Consider the following 12,584-nt stretch of genomic DNA (forward strand, 5'->3'; position numbering starts at 1 on the left):
AAAACAAGATGTGCTTGGGATAGGCTGTGCCCAAGGTTCTAGCAGCCAAAGCTTGGCATGGTTCCAGGGTTATACGACAAGGGATGCCTGAGAAGGGCAGGGGCAGGGTCAACCTTGGTCAGAAAAGAGATGTATAGGTTTCACACGTGCTATTAAAATCTGTTTTTTTGTTAAACATTTACCAACCCACCCCTAGCTATTACCTGCATAAACAGTTCATTGGAGTTCTTAATTTTTAATAGTCCAAAAGGATCCTGAGGGAAAAAAAATGATTAAAGTAGATGATTGAAAATGAAGGGTAAGACTTGCCTTTATCTATGGAACTAGGAAGTGTTACTAGAGAGAAAAGCAGAATGAAAAAGATGGGATTTTCAGACATTCACCCCTCAGGGAAATCTTCTATATGTATTCATACTTTAGTTGTCTTCACCAGCTCTCCTCACTGCCATTTTGCCATAGGGCTCATTGTTGACACAGCTTTTATCCCGAGACCAGGTGAATCTTGGCTTGAATCTGTAGTTCCTTCTTGGATTTACATAGCTCCAAGAGCTGCAATGAAGGACAGAGTTGTCACCTCCCCTGGCAAACACCAAGGCTCTATCATTTTGTTTCCCCATAGCTACTCACACATAAAATTAATAAAGTAACTTGTAAAGTACTTCTTGGGAAAGAGTGGCTCCAGACAACCTTTTCTAGTTAATAGGTTCTAACACCAGCAAATGGGGTCAAAATACATTTGTATAAGGTGAATCTGGATACCAAGATCTGATACTTTTACCAACAACTCTGAGCAAATACAGTATGGAAGACCCTTTCAGCCAAATCCCTTTCCTTCTGTTCTTCAATGCCAGTCTTAATATGTGAACCCGCAAACTTTATAAGTGACCCTGCTCACCTTTAACTAATATGGTGTGAAGGGTATCAGTGTGCCAAAGCTCCAGTATATCAATTGAGAGTTCCCAGAAAGGTAAATGGCTGAAATTTTTAAAAAGGAAATCTCCATTAAATAAAACATTAGAGAGTTGATTATGTTGCAGAATCCTACATTCCTGTTCCGTGGCCTGTCAAAAATATACACCTTAGGACTTTGTCCTCTCTTCTGCATAGAGGTCTGATCATTTCTGGCTAAGAATGGGAATTTGCTGGTGTATTTCAGCAGCTTCTTCAGGTCTATTTCTGTACACAGGGTCCTTTCTCAGGTGCTAACATGGGCTAAGACCACACCCTAAAGTTTCACAACCATACTGTGTAGGAGGAATAAAAGCACCCAAGAGCAGCCTGTGCACAGCCGACAAGGCATAGCTTATCAGTTGCCAGACACACTGTCTCTAAGGCAAACCACACAGCTAAACAAAATGGCCACTGACCACAAAGTCAGACAGAATGGCAACCAGGCCCTGTCCAGCTACACCACGTCTTTTTCCTCCTCTCCGAGCCCCTCTCCCTTTGTTTGATCCCCACCAATCAGGCAGTATGGCGTGAAAAAGCTCAGCCTACATGATCAACCTAACCATCCCCCATAGCTTACCCTCTCCTTGTTTGGGCATATATTCGCCCCCACCAATCCAATGCCACCTAGCCCCCCTTCCCTATTGCCCTAAACTATAAATTGCTGTTCCTACACAATAAAGTTAGACTTGGTCCAGAACCCTGTCTCCGGAGTGTGCATAGTTTCCATATCCGTCCTCACTCCGGGGACCAACTAGTTCCAGCCCACCGGCCTGGGGGTTGCCTCAGTCTGGTGGAAAACGGTAGCAAGTAGGGCCTACAGACAGAGACCGTCCCGCTGATGAGGGACCTCGGGGAACGGCGTCATATGACACTATCAGGTGAGTGACCCCCTGCCATATCACGGGCAACATCCCGTCCTCCGCAAGGATGCCGCAAGCGTGAACGCTTCATGCTCTCCTAGCTCGTAGACGCATAAAATTTTCTGAAAAGGAACTCAATCAGTATTGGGATCTTATTGTACGCTTTAACCCATGGCTTTCTTCTGCCTCTCTCTGGGACCCGCACACCTGGGCAAAACTGTTAAAAAGGGTCCGTTCTGCTGAGGTTCATGAGGGCACAACTTTCCCGCTTGGCCTTATCCCTGCACTGCTCGCTATCTAAGCCTGTCTTTCCCGCGCGCCGCCAGATGAACCTCCTCCCATGCCCCCTGATCTAATGGCCTCAGAGCAAATGCCGCTGCTCAGGGATCTTGATCCCCCCAACCTCTGCACCGATTCTCCCCCCCACTATGCTTCACGGGAGCCCCTTTACTCCTTGCTAACTGAGTTCCGGTCAGAAAAAAATCAGTTTTACCAAGCACAACTCACAGGGGCATACTAGGCAAGAGTTATCCCCTCCTCCTCGTCCAGCACAGCTCTGACTTGCTAACAAACCAGACAGACAGGTTGCGGGAAAGCCCAGCCCCTGAGGGCGGGAACCACAGGTCAGCCTCTGAGAGCAGAAGCCACAGCCCCACCTTTCTCAGAAACAAAGAGCCCGCTCCTCCCGGATTAGATACTTTCCCTTGCCAGCCCCCCCTCATTTCCTCCCAACAGTCGGGATAGCTCCGCCCCTCTGCAGGCTAAAGCCCCCACCCCCTCTCGAAACGCTGCTGCACTTCCTCATTTCTCTCTGCCCCCCAACTCTTCCCTGTAAAGCAGCACCACAGTACTGAGCTCCCTGACACCTGGTACCCTCATGATCATAAAACTATCTCAAGCCTCAGGAAGGCCATCCAAGAAGATGGCCTCAATAGCCCCTATGCCCAAATGCTGTTGGAAAATCTATCCTACCAGCAAAATTGTCCTATAGATTGGAAAAATCTAGCCCAAGCTATTCTACCACCAGGCGACTACATCACCTGGAAAGCTCTTTACTACGATGAAGCAGAAGTCCTTGCCCTATGCAATTGAACTGCAAAAAATCCTGTGCCAGTAGATGCTTCAAAGGGTGAAGGCCTATTTGCCTCCCCTGAAAATAGGATGAAACCTATTTTGTCCAGTGCTGGCTTTGTGCACAAAGAGCCTTCCAGAAGCTAAATCCCAAAGGTACACCCATTCAAATGTCTTAATTAGTCCAAAAACCCAATGAATGCTTCACTGACTTCTATAGTCCAGTCAAAGAGGCAGTGGAGCACAAAGTCACTCACGGCGATGCAGCAAAGGTCCTTATTTCTAATTTGCTGTGGGACTGCGCCAATGGAGAATGTCGTAAAGCTATTGCCCCACTCAGAAAAGGTACTCCAGAGGATTGGGTGCTTGTGTGCAGGGATGTCGGCTCTAGCTCAGCTACCGTTCTCACCACAACACAGGCAGAACACCTGTCCATTAATGCTGTCACTCGACCAAATAACTGCTTCCACTGTAATCAACCTGGGCATTTTGCCCGTAATTGCCCATCAAAGCAAAACTCCCAATCCCCCAATCAGGCTCCCCCTACCAAGTGCCCCCGATGCAAAAAAGGGTTTCATTGGAGGCGAGATTATAAATCAAAAACCAACGTTGATGGCCGCCCCCTCCCATCTTTAAACTCCCTCGGGGGCACCTCTCAGCCCTGCCAGTAAGAGAGGACTCAAAAGGCTATAGAAATGATAATGACTCTTTTTGCATAACAAGAGAAGAATCAGAAAGCAATGCAAATGACAACCCTTTTAGCATTTATTGGACTATCCCTATAATGCAGCAGAAGGCCTGGCTGACATTATCAGTCCATGGGAAAGAAATGAAAAGACAAATAGACACAGGCGCAGATATTTCTGTCCTAAGCGCCAAAGATACTGATCCATCCTGCCCATTAATCCTAGGCCCAATAATGCAAGGGGTTGAAGGATTAACAACGTCTCAACAGTCACGTGACCCAGCCCCTTGGTCAGACCGAGAGGGTCATTCCGATTCCTTTAAACCGCTAGTACTGCCTAATTTATGAAATACTTTATGGGGCAGAGATATATTCCAACAACTCGGAGCAGTTTTAACTACCAGCCAGCCCCCCCAGTTCTAAAGGCCACTGCTCCACCATTACTGACTATAAACAAACCAGATCCAATAAAACTCCAATGGGATACTAAAAGCCCCATCTGGGTGGAGCAGTGACCACTGCCTCGACATAAACTTACTCACCTTTGTGATCTAGTTCAACAACAATTAGACTCTGATCACATAGAACCCTCTACTAGCCCCCATAACTCACCAATATTTGTAATACAGAAAAAGCCTCACACAAGTGGAGATTATTCCATGATCTAAGAGCCATGAATGCACACATGGAAAAAAGGGGGTCCTTACAGCCTGGCCTCCTGCATCCCTCTGCCATTTGTCATGACAATTTTGTCATAGCGATTGGTATAAAAGATTGTTTCTTTTCTATCCCTTTGCACCCTGATGACTGCCCATATTTTGCTTTCACCGTGCCCTCCATTAACAACACTGTCCCATCCCAGCACTTCCAATGGAAAGTTCTTCCCCAAGGTATGAAAAATAGCCCTACTATATGCCAATCCTTCACTCGTCATGCAGTATACCCACTAGCTGAATACTGCCAAATTATTCACTACATGGATGATATCTTACTCTCTCATCCTGACCAAGATCACCTGCACACCTGTTTCAAGGTACTCCTCCACAATCTAGCCCAGTTAGGGCTACAGATAGCCCCAGAAAAAGTCCAAATATATGCACCTTTCCAATTTCTGGGATATCATATAACAGATAAAATAACACCTTTAACACCTTCCATTCAGCTACCAGAAATCACCTCCCTAGTTGAATTACAAAAACTTTGTGGGGATATTAACTGGATCCATCCACACCTTAATATGACCACGTATGAACTCAGACCACTCTTTGATCTCCTGCAAGGTGACCCTGAACTCAGCAGTAAACGCATTCTAGATACCCCTGCCACTGAATGTATTCAAAAATTCAATTTACAGTTGAGCAACTTACTGCTCGACAGGTTTGACCCCCATCTCTCTTTATTAGCTGTAGTTTTAGCTACTAAAGGAACACCTACAGGTGTTCTCTTCCAAAATAATCCCCTGTGCTGGGTTCATCTTGCATACAGCCATCTAAGCAAAGTAGTGCTGCATATTACCGCTCTCTGTATGTATGTTAGGAAGAAAGCTAAGACATACTGCTGTGCACCTATATGGCTCTGAACTTGATGTTCTAATCATGCCCTTCACTACAGAACAATTAGACCACCTTATTCAACATAATATTGAAATGCAATTACTAATAGAAAATAACTCTGGGAAAATTGATAACCACCTTCCTAGGCACAGGCTAATTACCAGCCTTACTCTTCTGCCCTTTTCCGCCCAGCCATATGCCTTTGCCTCCTTCACCCCCATTCCTAATGCTCCTCTCGTCTTCACTGATGCCAACAAAACTCATAGTGCAACCGTTCTAAAACAACCAGGCCATCCCGATAAAATTTGGTGAGAAAAGCATTCTGGCTCAGTGCAACAAGAGGAATTATGCGCCATATTTCATACCCTTCTGTATCATCAAAATATTCCTCTAAACATATTTACTGACAGTGCCTATGCCGCCTAAGTTGTTAAGGCACTGCCCCTTGCTATTCTACATGATAAAAACAATCTCCTAGACACCATGCTCACCAACACCCAAGAGTTATAGGGAAACAGAAAGCATCCCTGGTATGTCCAACACATACGCTCTCACACAGACCTGCCAGGCCCCCTTACACAGGGTAATGACCAAGCAGATAAAGCCCTCATCCTAACGGCCTCTGTCATTGATCAAGCCAGGGCTCTTCACTCACGCTTCCACATGTCAGCTCACTCCCTCCATACACTCTTGCCCTCACTCTCGCAACAACAGTGCAAACACCTCACATGGGTCTGTAGCACCTGCAGTCCATTTCTGCCTCTGGGACCCCTGCAGCCTCAAGGAGTAAACCCTAGAGGTCTTAAACCCAATGCTATATGGCAAATGGACATTATGCATGTAGCCAACTTTGGAAAACAAAAATGTGTGCATGTCATTATAGACACTTTCTCCCACTATATAATAGCAACAGCCTCTACAGAAGGAAAAACAAAACACACCACGTCTGCTTTATTGCAAGCCATGCTTCATATGGGCATTCCATGGAAGCTAAACACTGACAATGGCCCATGTTACACATCCCGTGGCTTTCAACAATTCTGTGACACTTGGAAGATCACCCACTTCACTGGCATTCCTTATAACCCTCAAGGACAAGGTATTGTTGAATGAGCTCATGCTACTCTCAAACAACAAATTATAAAACAACAAGAGGGAAATGCTAATAATGATACCCTAAAGAAATACTCACTAAAGTCCTCATAACTATAAATTACTTTTCTTTTAATCAAAAAGGTCTTTCCCCTGCAGCCATACACTGGGGAGGCCTGCGCAATGTGCCAACGCTGTTGCCCCTGGTACGATGAAAGGATCCCCTGACAAATGGCTGGCATGGTCCGCATGCATTGCTGACCCAAGGTAGAGGATATGCTTGTATCTTTCCAGAAAATGCTGAGCATCCCACCTGAGTTCCTAGCCAGTGCGTCCAACCAGCAACATCCTTGGAGCCGCCTACGTCCTCCTCATACGGTAGCTCCCCTACTACTCCTTCCCCTCCTATTCCTCCCCTTCCCCACCTAACCATACAAATTGACAACTACGCTTGGACGTTCACCATACGAGAAACCATAAGCACCACTGAATGGACCGTAAGTCAAAATATTGGATCCGCCACTTGCCCCCTTACAGGTTGCGGTGAAGCCATTATTTTTCCCATCTGGCCCACTGCCATTAAGCTCAGCTCGAAACAATGGAACACATACCCTTATGCCTGTTTTCCCCATACCCAAACCAAAGACTACTGCACTCAAAACTGGTATGACGCCAGCTACGGAGGCTGTCCATATTTTTCCTGCATCTATTTTGACACCTGGGTACAAGGAACCCTATTTACCAAAGGATTATTCTGTGCAAATAGTACCTCCTTTTACCTACACATCACGGACCCTTGGTACCCCAGGTGGGCCTCAGGAGTCAGAGGAGCACTGTATTATTCTCCCTATACCTCCACTCCCTCCAGCTTCATCAACACTGCCCAACTCTATACCCTATATAATCACACCACTCCATTACAAAAAACAAAAGAGATAATCTCAAAAGCAGAAAAAGAACTCCAAAGCGTTATTCACCCATCTGCCACAATTTCTATTACATCTCTTTCCTGGCTACACATCCTTAACAATACCATAACCCTCCTCAACAACTCACACATATCCCCTAATCTTATCCACTGTTTCTTATGCGCCTCCCATGCCCACCCCCTTATGGCCGCTGTCCCAATTGGCAATTACAATTCATCTTTCCCTCATGGAAACAACTCATGCACCGAGCCCATACTGCCCAACATCCCCCCTGGAACGTCAGCCTCATCAACATCACATGCTTTACTTTCCCCTCTGCCGCCTCCTCCCCTCCTTCCTCTAGCCCTTCCTCTCTCCCATGTATGCACAACCTCTCCATCGCTGCACCGTACCTTGCACCAAAAGGCCTTTACTTCTGGTGCAACCACTCCCTCACTCCCTGTTTAAATGCATCGTTCAACACGCCCTGTGTCTTAGTTGCCTTAGTCCCTCAACTTACACTATATAGTGAATACGAGGTTAGTTACCTGCTCCCGCAGTCCCACTCTAAGAGAGCAGTGTTTCCTCCCATTCTAGTGGGCGCCAGTCTTACCATCGCTACTGTTGCCATCGCTGGCAGCACCCTAGGACATAGTGTTATCACCACTAACAACTTTAATGATGCACTGCAAATCACTATTGAAGACACCGCACAATCCCTAGAAGTTCTCCAAAGACAGCTTACTTTACTACCCCGAATAGCCCTTCAAAACTGTCATGCCCTAGATCTGCTGACAGCAGAGAAAGGTGGCACATGCCTCTTCTTAAAAGAAGAATGCTGTTTCTACGTAAATGAGTCTGCAGTCATAAAACAAAACCTACAAACCTTACACAACTTACGTATCAAACTGTCCAATAAAAACCAAAACCAAAACACTCTTCTTTCCTGGTTCAGCTCTCCACTCTTAGCTTGGATGGCCTCTCTCATTATCCACCTCTTAACCATCTTCTTTTTCTTACTTCTAGCTCCTTGTATCATGAAATTCATTAAGAAACAAATACAAAGTATCTTCCTACTAACCTTTTTTCAATTGCAGCATCTGCCATATCAGCTGTTACCACAAACTGAAGCTCAAACCAATTTTTAACCTGCCACAACCCATGCCAACAAGCCCCTAATCAACCCAGGTTGCCATAAAAACAACCAGTCATCATCAATCGGGTCGTGTAACAAACATACTAAAAGTACACACTGGGCCTCCTCCTTCTAAGAGCTTGGCTGGCAGCCAATGACAGGTAAGACCTTCAGAGGAAGGCAACCTAAGACAGGCATAGTCACTGCAAGTCTCTACTCATGAGCCCCTTTCTTTAAAAATATAAAAAAGGAGGGATTGTAGGAGGAATAAAAGTGCCCAAGAGCACCCTGTGCACAGCCAACAAGGCATAGCTTATCAGTTGCCGACACGCTGTCTAAGGCAACCACACAGCTAAACAAAATTGCCGCTGACCACGAAGCCAGACAGAATGGTGACCAAGCCCTGTCCAGCTACACCACATCTTTCTCCTCTCTGAGCCCCTCTCCCTTTGTTTGATCCCCACCAATCAGGCAATATGGCGTGAAAAAGCTCAGCCTATGTGATCAACCTAACTGTCCCCCATAGCTTACCCTCTCCTTGTTTGGGCGTATATTCACCCCCACCAACCAAATACTGCCTTCCCCCCCTTCCCTATTGCCCTAAACTATAAATTGCTGTTCCTACATAATAAAGTTAGACTTGGTCCAGAACCCTGTCTCTGGAGTGTGCATAGTCTCTGTATCCATCCTCACTCCCCCAGGGCCAACTAGTTCGAGCCCATCAGCCTGGGGAATGCCTCAGTCTGGTGCAAAACGGTAGCAAGTGTGAACTTGCAACATACTGTGTCCCCAGTAACATAGGAGGCTTGGTCATCCCGGGCTGGAGATGTCATGGCCACACACACTTGACTATCAACAGCCTGTCCTCACTGAAGCAGCATCCAGGGGGCAGGTTCAGTGGTCAAATTTAAAGTTCCAGTATAAACCAACAACTGGAAGCCTCTGTGCATAGATTTGCACAAGCTCTGCAAAATGGTTGTCTAGCAGATACCCAAGTCCTCTCTGCAGTAAGGAGTATTAAATGTGGAGAAACTATCACCAGGATTCAATGTCTGAGATTCTTGAAAATTAATTCTCCTAGGAACATCAACGTCAAAAAGATGAATCATTTGGTACTTTACCAGTAAATTTCAATCAGGTCTACACACAGCACCGGTGTTATATAATTTCCCAGGATCCTCTTCGGGCTGAGAAAGTATTTTGTCTCCCTGAATTACAGCACCTCTAACCAGGCCACAAGCTCCATTGAGTTCATCTGACTCATGGAAGAATCTTGAAGCTGGAAGAGGGCCAAGTGATAAGTGGACATGCCTCTCACAGGAGTACCATCTGCAGAGCATGTTGATCAGAGACCTCAAGGCTTGACTGCTGTGGCATGGCTAGAGGAGGGACCAAACTTTGTGTAATGGAATTCATTGGTAACTTAGAGAGTCGATCCTGGGATTCCAGCATTACATGACTATGGTGGTAAGAAAAAGATGGGCCTCAGACAAGCCTTTAGACTTTACTATTCCCTGCACCTGCTACATCCTGTACATCCTCAAAGAAACTGGTTAAGTTTTGATAGAAGTATACACCTCTGAATTCCAGTTTTTCCTTTCTTTTGGGAATACACTCATTTATATTTTATTGCCATGTCACAATAGTTTTAAAGGTGCCTTTTATATTTTGCGCAGGATATTAAGTGTTCCAGTTTGCCATAAGGGAAAATATGGCTATACTTTTTAATTAATACAAATAGACCCTATTACATAACCTAAGATAGAGTTTAGTTTCCTCATATAATAAAATATATTAGAGGTTTTTCTCTAATAACAGAAATATCTGGAGTTCAAGCTCTGAGCTGTGTTTTATACCATTGCTCTCAGTGGTATTGAAGTACAAATACAAATCAATTTGAAAGTGCATCTTTCCTACAACCCTTTCCTACTTACATGTCTCCCAACCTCCTCCTCCAATTTTCAGGGTCTTTATGAATTATTCCTTTTGTATTTCAACATTATTTTTTCAGCAAAGGCTTTCAATGATTTCAGATAAAATGTCAAATTTATAGACCTATTTAACAATATTTGACACTTTTTCTTTGAAACCCCTTCATTTCAAATAGAAAGCATTCTCCCACCATGTGTTTAATTCTTCTTTTATACTGCTCTCACAGGAATTTCTTTTCATATAATCCATTCCCATTTATGTTTAAATGTATTTTAAAGAGTATTAGCTGTGTCTTTAAAGTATAAAACTAAAGTTTTTCTTTTGAGTAGGATGGGAAGATGGCAACAGATTAACTGGTAGGGCCTATTGTGCTCATAAAAAACAATGAAGAGCCAAAAGATGTCTGAGGGACATGCTTTGTGGATCAGTAGACCAGGACAATGCTATATAAATCCCAGGAGGGTGAGGGTCAGAGAGATAAGTAGCCAAAATGACAAACGAGAGTTACCTGAACTCTGTGACTGCCAGGAATGTCTCTCCTCTCCACCTCCAAGATATTAAACTGGGGTTAAAACCCCTGGCTCACTGCAGCTGACTGAGAAGGGAACGGACATCTTCCCACCTGTCAGCTATTTCAAGGGAAAGGGGAAGGAACGTCAGGCTGCTTATCATCAGTGAATTCAGCCAGAAAATCCCTCTTTGAATCTTGAATCTGGAGATTCAACACAGGAACACAGGAAAGCAGACACAGAAACATATTCAGATGCCTTGACATCAACAACAACAAAAACTAACAGCCATACTAGGAAACGGGAAGAGATGGCCCAGTCAAAAGAACAAGCCAAATATCCTGAAGAGATACAGCATTTAACACAATTAGTCAGTGCTAATCACACAACCCTCTTAAATGCCTTAAAGAAATTAAAGAAAATATGACTAAAGAAATAAAGTATATTAAGAAAATACTGGGAAAGCATAAAGAACAATATGAAAGCCTGCAAAGAAAAATAACAGACATTATGGGAATTAAAGACATGGCAGATGAGATTAAAAATACATTAGAGCCACATAAGAGCAGATTTGAATTGTTTGAAGGCAGAATTAATGATTTTGAAGACAGAATGCCTGTACTGGAAAAGATAGAACAGAAATAGAAGAGAATGTGAAAAGTGGAACAAAGTCTCAGGGAATTGAATGACAATGCAAAATGCATAAACGTTAGCATTATTTGTACAAGAGGAAGAATAGAATGGAAAAGAAACAGAAAGAATATTTGTGGAAATAATGACCAAAACCTTCCCAACCCTTATGAAGAACATCAATATCAATATCCAAGAAGGACAGTGTACCCCAAGTAGAATAAATCTGAACAGAACTACACCGAGACACCTACTGTTCAGAATGACAAATATTAGAGATAAAGAGAGGATTCTGAAAGCAGCAAGAAAGAAGCAAAGTATCACATACAAGGGAACCTCATTAAGTTAAGTGCCAACCTCTTATCAGAAACCAGGGGGAGAGAAGAGACTGGTATGATATATTTATGGTACTGAAAGAGAAAAACTGTCAGCCAAGATTTCTGTATCCAGCAAAGCTGTCCTTCAAAAATGAGGATGAGTGCAAAGTCTTTACAGACAAATAAAAACTGATAGAATATGTTATTAAAAGACAAGATTTGCAACAGATAAGAAAGGGGGTGTTGCAGCCTGAAAGGAAAAAACAAGGGTGAGGGATATGGAGAAGAGTTTAGAAATGAAGATTATTAGGAAGGGTAAACTAAAGGATAAGAAGACAGACAATAGAATGATATAATAGCAGAGAGCTGAAGGAGAAAATGGATGAAGTAATTCCTTTACAATAATAACACCAAATGTTAATGGATTGAACTCCCAAATCAAAAGACAAAGACTGATAGAATGGATTTAAAAAAATATGAGCTCTCTATATATTGTCTACAAGAGACCCACCTCACACATAAGGACACAACCAGATTAAAAGTGAAAAGTTGGAAAAAAGGTATTCCATACAAATATTAACCAAAAAAGAGCTGGAGTAGACCAGGTAATGGTAAAATAATATTATAGTATATGAACAATAACTGCTCAGTGAAGCTGGCAAATTTTTCCTATGATCAGTAATCTGTAATTTTTTTTCATACAAAATAAACACTTGCTCTTAATGGAGGAGAACTGAAAAAGTGACATATTTTTGGATACTTCATTTTCTTAACTCTTCTTATTCGTATACTTTGATTAAATAATCTATCTGGGTCAATAATGACTCAACATGACTGCTGTTGAACAAGATTTTGAATTTTTCTGCCTAATGAAATTATACATTGCAATTTGTTACTGCTGTAATTCATTCCAATAAGATATGAAAAATTCCAAATAGGGA

The 12,584-nt window shown here is 43.4% G+C and overlaps 1 pseudogene; it reads right to left on the reverse strand.

The window, feature by feature from the left end:
- Positions 1-8,993: 8,993 nt before the first annotated feature.
- Positions 8,994-9,564, reverse strand: LOC131279776 (omega-amidase NIT2 pseudogene; annotated as a pseudogene).
- Between the last annotated feature and the right edge of the window lie 3,020 nt (positions 9,565-12,584).

Source organism: Dasypus novemcinctus, chromosome 1 (assembly GCF_030445035.2).
Source record: "Dasypus novemcinctus isolate mDasNov1 chromosome 1, mDasNov1.1.hap2, whole genome shotgun sequence".
In the NCBI taxonomy this organism is placed as follows: domain Eukaryota; kingdom Metazoa; phylum Chordata; class Mammalia; order Cingulata; family Dasypodidae; genus Dasypus; species Dasypus novemcinctus.